The sequence below is a fragment of the Nicotiana tomentosiformis genome, chromosome 10 (genome assembly GCF_000390325.3).
Source record: "Nicotiana tomentosiformis chromosome 10, ASM39032v3, whole genome shotgun sequence".
Taxonomy (NCBI): Eukaryota; Viridiplantae; Streptophyta; class Magnoliopsida; order Solanales; family Solanaceae; genus Nicotiana; species Nicotiana tomentosiformis.
This window is the reverse complement of record NC_090821.1, coordinates 13,280,181-13,290,173: the sequence shown is the minus strand read 5'-3', so window position 1 is coordinate 13,290,173 and position 9,993 is coordinate 13,280,181.

The following is a 9,993-nucleotide window of genomic DNA, read 5'->3' as shown; positions in this document are numbered from 1 at the left end:
TATCATACTCCTCAAAACACACCATAACTCGCCCCCGATCCCCGTTAAACCTTAATCAACGAGCACCCATACACCTAAGTCCCCGGAACGCACCAAGGCAAACTGATATACGTGGAAACCTTACCCCATACCATGCAACAAACCCTATACATACCTGAGCTGATAGAGAAGGACCTTCTCATCCGAAACATGGCGGAAAAACTCAAGAAGCTGACAAGGAGAGTCTAGAGTGTTGAAGGAGAGAAGGGTTTTGACGGTTTAAACTCTGAGGACTTGTGCATCCAACCAGATGTAGAGCTGCCGGAGGGTGACAAACCTCCTAAGTTCTAGATATTTGATGGCACCAGTGAACCTAAGGTGAATCTGAGATCTTCTTATGACAAGCTTGTAGGAGTGGGCAAGAATGAGCAAATCTGCATAAAGCTGTTCATGAGAAGCCTTACAGGGGATGCCTTATCCCGGTACATTAGCCAGAATCCGAAGAAATAGGCTAACTGGGTGAGCATGGAATCTGATTTCATGGATAGATTCAGGTTCAACACAGAAAATGCACCTGATATTTTCTATATTTAGAACCATAAGAAAAAGCTGACAAAAACCTTCCGCGAGTATGCTACTCGTTGGAGATTAAGGCCGCCAAGGTGAGGCCACCACTTGAAGAAAAATAAATGAACAAGTTCTTTGTTAGAGCTCAGGATTCGTAGTATTACGAAATGTTGATGGTTATCGAGAATCACAAGTTCTCAGGCATCATAAAGTTAGAGGGAAAGGATAGACAAAGGAATAAAAAGTGGAATGGTGACCAATTTTGAGGCACTGCAAGCCACCAATAAAGCCTTGCAATCAAGAAGTATCTCGAAGAAGAAAGAAGTTGGTGTCGTGATGGTACCCCGGGGCCCTAAGTCTCCCCTCACATACCAAACACCTCCACCCACATATCAACCCTCACCTTCAAAATACCAATACCCTGCCACCACCTACCATAAATATAATACCAAACCTGCATATTACCATTCACCTTCTCCCGCCCGCCAAAACTACCCAAAGCCACAAAAACACTTTGATCGTAGAGCTCCTAGATAATACACCCCAATCGCTGAACCCATTGTCCAACTGTATGAGAAACTAAAGGTCGCTGGTTAAGCTATCGGCATTCCTGATGTTGCTATTGAGAAACCTTCCCAGTGGGTAAACCCCAACAAAACACGTGCCTACCATTCAGGCATGAAGGGTCATACCATCGAGGAATTCTGCATGTTGAAGAACAAGATTCAAACATTGATCGACACCAAAGTTATACAAGCAAAGAAAGCTAGGATAAATGTACGTAATAACCCTCTCCATGATCATAGATGCGAGGGAGTGAATGTGATCGAAATTGATGAAGAATGGGATCAAGATGGATCCATTGGACTTATTCGAGAGGAGGATGCTACTAAAACATCTCATGTCACCCTCTTGCCGATTGTGATGTAAACCCAGGAACCATTTGAGGTTAAGGTAGCTACGCCCTTCACTATGATGGTAGCTCCAACACCGTCCTATAAGTCTGATGTTGTTCTATGAAATTATGTGGCAAAGGGGAGAAGAAAATGGAAAGCTAAGGTGGAAGAGACAGGTGTTGCGCAAGGAATGACCATAACAGGCAAAGTTTATACACCTGAGAATCTTGGAGGAATAAGCAAAGAGACCACATCTAAGCCACATGTCATGGAGACAGGAACTGGAGATATTTGAAGAAAGGTATAGGCGAGGGAATACTCAGTTGTTGATCACCTAAACAAGACTCCCGCCCAGATATCCATCTTATCGCTGTGGCAAAATTCAGATGCGCACAAGACTGCCTTGATAAAGGTATTAAGCGAAGCTTATGTGCCTACTGGTATAACTAGTGGGGAGATGGACAATATGGCAGGACATGTACTGGAGAGCTACAAGATTACTTTTCACGAAGATGAGCTACCACCAAAAGGATTAAGTCACAACAAAGCATTGAACATCATTGTGCAAAATGAAGACAAGTTCAATGCCAGAGTTCTGATAAATGGGAGTTTGAGCCTAAACATATGTCCGCTGACCACTTTGAAAAGGCTGGGTAAAGGACTGCATGATATACGAATGGAAAGCATGAATGTTAAGGAGTTCGATGGGTCTCAGATAACCACTATTGGAGAAATCAATCTTGATCTGCAGATGGGCCCGACCTAGTTCAATGTCGAATTCCAAGTGCTAGACATATCCGCCACCTATAACTTGTTATTGGGACGACCATGGATACACGTGGCTGGGGGAGTCGCTTCTACTTTGCAATAGGCTGTGAAGTTCGAGTGGAATCATCAAGAGGTGATTATTCATGGAGATGGAAGAAACCCTATCTACACCAACCAAACTATGTTGGTTATCAAGAATAAGAGGAAATTGGGAGGAGAAACATATCACCGCATTGAGCGAGTAAACATAATTGAGAAGGGTCGATGGTAGAGCACTAAGATAGAAAGCATAGTTATGTGGATAGGGTATGAACTAGGCAAGGGTCTCGGCCGAAATCTTCAAGGGATCACAGAATCGGTACGACCACAATATCATGGAACAACCTTCGGTCTGGGGTATGAATATACCGTGCAAGATTTTCAGGATTGGACACCGTCGTGGCATGCCTCTTACTATCCATTGGAATAACCAGTACCACCGGTGCACTTGACATTCCGCCAGACTGATGTAATTTGGGGATCCGAGGAAGATGATGTTCTGGCCGGCATGAGAAAGCTGTTTTTGGATGAGGAAGGCATGGACTGCAGTGCAATTTTAAAGGAGGAGGATGAGGAAAACCTTACCATTCAGACAGTAGGATAAGTAGCCATTCTCAAGAACTGGATTGATGTACCATCTCGGGTTCGTCGAGTACCTGGGTAGCCTTGGCAGAATTAACGTGATCTATTTTAAAATTGTTTTTGGGCATTTAATACATTTTCAATATTTTGTTTTAAAATAACTACTTGAGATATCGAGTCATACTTGTGGACAATTTTAAGTTTTATTAATGCATTATTGCTTTTGTTTATTTATTATTATCTTTCTACATTCATTTTCAACCTAATTATTACATATCCTGATAAACCTATGACTGTGACATGTAATGAGACAACGTAATATAAGGAAAGTGATTTGGAAGATGATATAATATGTGGGGAAATTATCAAAGAAGTAGAGAATTTTGAGAACAAACCAAAGTCCAATTTGGAAGAAACTGAGGCAGTTAACATAGGGGGTTCTAAAATACGCAAAGAAACTCGCATAAGCATTCTTCTATCACCGTCAGAACCTGAACTACGCTTGACCTGATTCTCATTTAAGAGGGGATACGTAAGCAGCCCTGTGGGTTTGGTCACATCATAATAAAATCTTTATTCCCCTCTACGGTCAGGAATTGGGGCAGGATTTTGAGTTTTGTCAATCTCATTACGTATGTATGTATGTATTTATTTAAATTGCATGTTCAAAACCTCAAAAATTCACTTTAGTAAAGTTTAGACAAAAACCCCCAATTTTTCTTTAAAGTTCATAATGCAAATGCCAAAAATCGAAGATGGATTCATGAAATATAATCAAAACCGTGTAGAAAACACTTACTCAATCCATGTGAGGAAAATTGCCTCCAAAATCGCCCAAATCTGAGCTCCATAGCTCAAAATATGATAACATGGCCAAGACCTTCTAAATAGAGTATTTTATACACTGTTCCATAGGTACCCTTTGCAATCGCGATTAAAAATGTTCCAAGACAATTTATACCCTATGCGATCGCGGCAACTTCCCCGCGGTCGCAATGAAAAAACTTCCATTAACCCTTCCCAAACTCTTCTCAGACAACCTCTAGTGTATCCTCCATAACTCATTTTACATAACTTTAAATGACAAACGGTTTGATTTTCTGAAAACTAGACAAAAAGAACTACAAGTTTCATTTTTTGATCATCTCTAAATTCCGTATAGATTGTAAGATATAAGCTTCCAAAGTCAGGCTAGTGATAGTAGAATTTTCCTCTACGCGATCGCGAAAGCGCTTCTGCGATCGCGATTCACAGTGCCCAAATAGCAAATTTGCTCTTCGCGAACGCGACCCAAACTTCGTGATCACGATGCACACCTCTGTGGCCAAAAACCAACAACTACAAATGGTCTGAAATCACCCTGAAACTCACCCGAGCCCCTCTGGACCCCGTCCGAACATACCAACAAGTCTCAAAACATAACACAGGCTTATTCGAGGCCTCAAATCACACATAACAACATCAAAACCACGAATCGTCGATCCAGATCAATTTGTTAAGTTCATCAACTTCAAACTTCGAACCAAGCGTATGATTCAAGCCTAAGCAATCCGGAATGAACCCAAATTTTGCATACAAGTTCCAAATGACATAACGAACCTATTCCAACTCCTGGAACAATAATTTGAACCCGATATCATAAAAGTCAACTCTCGATAAAACTTATGAACATTCCAAACTTTCAAATTTCTAACTTTCATCAATTAGTGCCGAAACCTTCTAGACATATCTAAATGCAAATTTGAGCTTGCGCCCAAGTCCAAAATCACCATCCGGGCCTAACGGACCCTTCAAAACTAGGATCCGACGTCAAATACTAAAAAGTCAAACTTGATCAACTCTTCCAACTTAAAGCTTCCTAGTTGAGAATCATTCTTCCAAATCAATTCTGAATCACCTGAAAACCAAAACCGACGATTCACACAAGTCAAAGTGCATCATAGGAAGCTACTCAAGATTTCAAATAGCTGAACGGAATGCAAATGCTCTAAACGGCCGGTCGGGTCGTTACACTTTCAAAATTCTTTAGTTTCAGAGAATGGCTTTGTCAGGTCAACTGACATAACTTCTCACAGTATTGACTCCTACTCAAAATTAGGAAACACTCTACTCTAGAAAACAAATGTCATATTGCGTAAAACATAGGTGGGTCGATCCTTGGCATCAGCAAACAATTAGAAAATCCACCCCAATGTCAACGGGTCATGTACCCAACAACATGACTTTTGTGAAATGATGAACCAATCATGACGAGACACTTCGGATACAAAGAAAATACTTATCAAACCCCTTTTCTCTACCCTCTTCAGAAATGGAAATCAACCAAAACATCCCTGAGATCAATATGGTGATGGGTGTACCACACAAGCTAAAGCAATGGTGTAAGAATATCTGCCTTGAGCATGGAGACGAAATCAGGACACACCTAGGAGAACTGACTGCCTTGCTAAGTATTTGAGCTGATAAAGTGCTTACCCGCTTGTTGATAGAGTTCTGGGACCCGAAAAAAGTAGTTTTCAAGTTTATTGATTGTGAGTTGGTGCCAACATTAGAAGAAGTTACCAGTTTTAAAGAACTTCCATTTATAGGAAGGAGTCCGCGTGGCTACAGGTTTCTTGATGCTTTGGGTCTGACAAACAATCGGGGTTTGAGAAACATTGAATATGAATGGGTAAGCCTAGATCAATTGTTCGACTGGTTCGGATAACGTGAAAGCTATGAATGGCACTTGGGAGAATTTCAGTGTGATCAGGTAATGTGGGAAAGTCTTCGACCCATAACCTTCTTTTTGGCACTGATGGGACTGCTGGTTTTCCCACAAATAAGCGAACAAATCAATATCAATTTGCTGCCTTTGGTTTTGGCAATATTCTGGGGCAACCTCCAAGCCACTTTGGTACCCATGATGTTAGCAGAGATTATCAAAGCTTTGTCCGCATGCTACCGGGGATACAATTTCTTCAAGGGTTGTAACCTACTGCTTCAAATTTGGCCCACAAAGCATTTCTTTCAGAAAGAGGCCATAGTTGGCCATCAACAACATGATTCGATGTCACATCGAGAGAATGAGGCATTGGGTCTCCCCGCATGGACAAGAATAATGGAGAGAGATGCTGACTAACATAAGAGAAGAATGGATCAATTGGAAGCTGTCACGGCTAGGCGGAAGGGCAATCCTGAGGACTCCCCAGAAGTATTTTATCGAACTGATAAGACTTGAGGGCATCCAACAATACTCACCTATACGAGATCTCAAGCAGTTTGGGTTGATTCAAGATGTACCTCTCTGGACGAGGATGACACTATATGAAGACGAATACAATGGTAAGATCCCAATACCAAGGATAAAGAGGCTTCAGGAGGAGTGGAATGATCAAGTCACAATGCCAATGGGTCAGAATTTGTGGTGCACTCCAGAATATTATGTCTGGATCAATGAAGAAGATAAGCTAGCTCGACCAAGCAGGGAAGGAATAGCCTGGCTGGAGGATACAGTGGCGACTTTGCAGATCTATCCTAAGATTTTGTCACACTACCTCGTGACTACCTTCATGCACCGCCAAGTGGTCCTAGGGTCAATTGATCACATACTGCCACCTGGCGAGGACGATGACCGAGTAGTTGAATGTATACAGATTGAGTCTAAGATATAACAATAGGAAGAAGATCCATAGGAAGAACCCGAGTTGAATATTGATGAAGAAGAATTTGAAGAAGACCCGGAGGAAGAACCGGATGAAGAAGAGATGGCGAATGATTTCGGGGATAGTTACTAGAAGTTGGTTCATTTCACCCCCTTCCTCCGCTTTATATATTTATCCCAAACTTTCTCATTTACCTAAGGAAAAGTTTGTTTGAGCCCATGTAATTCTATGAATATTGGAAGCAATGATATAGCCTCTACTCCTGCCTATTACAATCCAAATACTATCAATGAGAACCAAAATTTGCTTCAGATCTAAATATGTCAAATCTAATTATTTATCAAATATTCGAGACTTAGGCCTACCTCCGACAAAGAGAGGTCCCTTGAATTTTAGGAGAACACGCCTGCCTGAATACGTGAACTAACTACTCTGTGTGCCTATTACTTGTGCAAATACTGAAAGTGACTTCTGTTCTTTTTCTTTTCTTTTTTTCTTCTTGTATTAATTTATTATTATTCCCTAAAAGAAAGTTGGTTTGTTTCGACCCAAAACGGGCGGAACCACCGTACAACTTAAGATCGAAAGGGAAAATGACTGTAACAGATAACCTGGCCGAACACGCTATGGTACTAGTTGATAGACCGGGGAGACCGGGAGAGAAGGATGATACGCGGAATGATGAACATGTGGCCAGGATGGCTCAAGAGATGGAATAATTGAGGGAGGAAGTACAACGAATTCGAGAATTGGCACATCTGGCCGTGGAAACGCTCCCACAACCACACTATTTCCCTTCTCTAGATTCAATCCCCAACCACTTTCCTTCCGCTACTCCCCAAGCATACAATATCCTGACTCCCATGCCTACCACCCAGATGATACCTCCAGTAACCCCTACAAACCCTCTCATATACACTCCTTACGTACCAAATTACATTCAAACACCACAAAACCCACCAGTTGCCACCAACACAGTTCATTACCCTCCTCGTGATAGAGTCACCATTACGACTAGCCAAAAATAGCACATACCTACATCATATACCGCTGCACATGAGCGATATGTTCCTCTCGTGTATGTAGTTTCATAACCCACCTTCACAGTGCCCGTCACGGTTAGGCTGCCTTATGAAGTTGATCAATATGACGAAATAGAAAGGGAAGCTAAGTATAAGGAGGAAGAATCGATGTCCAAACAATTACAAGCATTGAGAAAACAAATGAAGAACCTTCAGGTTGCTTGAGGGAGCGAAAGTCTAGATTATGAGGATTTGTGTATCCGCCCTGATGTGGACATGCCGATAGGCTAAAAGACTCTAAAATTTGATATCTTTGATAGGACAGGTCATCCCCATGCACACTTGAGAGCCTACTACGATAAGCTAGTTGAAGTAGGAAGAAATGAGAAGTTAAGGATGAAGCTTCTCATAAGGAGTTTGATAGGAGAAGCACTACTTGGTACACTCGCCAAGATCCCGGAAACTAGAGGGAGTGGCAGGATGTGGCAGAAGATTTCATGAATCGCTTATGGTTCTTGATAGGTTTGCGCTGGTAAACTTGTAGTAGAAATCGTCAGAATCATTCAAAGAGTATGCACGTCGATGGAGGTCAGAGGCTGCTAGAGCACAACCCCCGTTAGATGACAGTGAATTCACTAAGTATTTAATCAGGGCTCAGAAAGGGATCTACTTTGAGAAAATGATTGGCATGATGGGGCAGAAGTTCCCTAAACTTGTCCGCATTGCAAGCAACCACAAGAGTAATTCAATCAATATCAATAGGTAGTTAAAAGAAGAAAAAGGAAGAGGTATCAACAATCATTCCCTATTACCGGTCTAATCCACACCATGAAAACACCTCTTACTCTCCAGATACCCATTCCCCACAACCACCTACTTATGCTCCAGTATACAATACACAACCATACTACAATCCATAGCCTCAATATAACCCACCTCGCGCTCATACAAATCCAAATCCACCACGACCATATGCTCTAGTGCAAACTATTACTCATCAAAACCGACCCACCTATGCAACCCGGCCTTGCACAAATTTTAAATAAAGAGGTCCCAAAAACTACACCCCGATCGTTGAACCTTTAGCTCAACTATTTTAAAGATTGAGGAGATCGGGCTTGAAACATCCAATAAAAGGAAGGGTTCCTGAGTATCCTTCAAATTATTTTGATGCAACCAAACAGTGTGTCAACCACTCAAACGTACCAGGGCATGATACCGATGATTACTTCAAACTAAAAAATTAAATTGAGTCACTGATCAATATTGGAGCCATTCAGTGCACCCCAGCTCCACCCAATGTGAACTGCAATCTGCTGCCAAATCACCGGAATCAGGGAGCTAATATGATCACCCTAGATGAAGAGCATGGCTTGAAAGGAACAATCGTTGCAATAGGGAACGTTGAGGCTGCAAGGGTCCTACCACGAAGGATTCCAATGATCATAGTATAGTTAAAACCTATAGTGATGGTCCACACTTACCAGTAACAGTCTAGTGCTGCTATCAAGGATGAAGAGGATCGAGAATACAAGATAGTCCCATGGACATACAAATAGAAAGGGAAAGGCAAGATGACGGATTCCGCAGCGGCACACGGAATAACTAGGTCAAGGAGATATTACTCTCGTGAGGAAGTAAACCGATGGAATTCAGGAAGGGAACAGATTCAGAGAAGGAATATAATAGACCTTTAGGCCGCAGAATTCTGGAAAAGGATATCAACCAAAGAATACTCCATGGAGGAACAATTAAATAAAACCCCGATGCAAATATAAATCATGGATCTACTGATGATTTCTGACAGTAACAAAGATACCCTAATTAAAGTGTTAAGTGAGGTGAACGTGCCGAGCAACACCACTAGCGAGGCACTGGCAGCAACCATCGAGAAGATGGTCGAAGCAAACATGATCAACTTTTAAAGAGATGAACTTCCCTAGTGCTTGTTGATGGAGGATCAGGAGTCAATATCTGCCCACTCTCTACCCCACGAGAGTTGGGTATCCATCTAAGAGATGTAAAAGAAAGTCATGTGATGGTAAGAACCTTTAACAGGTCATAGAAGGACGTCATTGGAGAAATCTATTTGGCTCTACAAATTGGAGCTGTTGAGTTTCCCATACTATTCCAAGTGATGGATATTTCATCTCCATACAACCTGTTGCTAGGAAGACCTTGTATACACATGGCATGGGCAGTCCCATCCACCCTACACAAGTGCATGAAGTTTGAGTGGGGTTGCCAAAAGATTGTAATCCACTACAAATGGAGCCAATCAGCTTATTTGGAACACGTAATTCCGTTCATAGAAGGATTAAATGGGGTCACTTCCCATGCAGTTGAGATCATGTCGACCACATAAATAGAAGAGACCGAGTAAAATTTGGGAATGCAGTCATCTTACAGGTCAAAGATGGCCATGAGGAAAATGATGAAGTACGGATATATACCAAGAACTGGGCGGGGAGCTCGATTAGACGGGATAACAGAGTC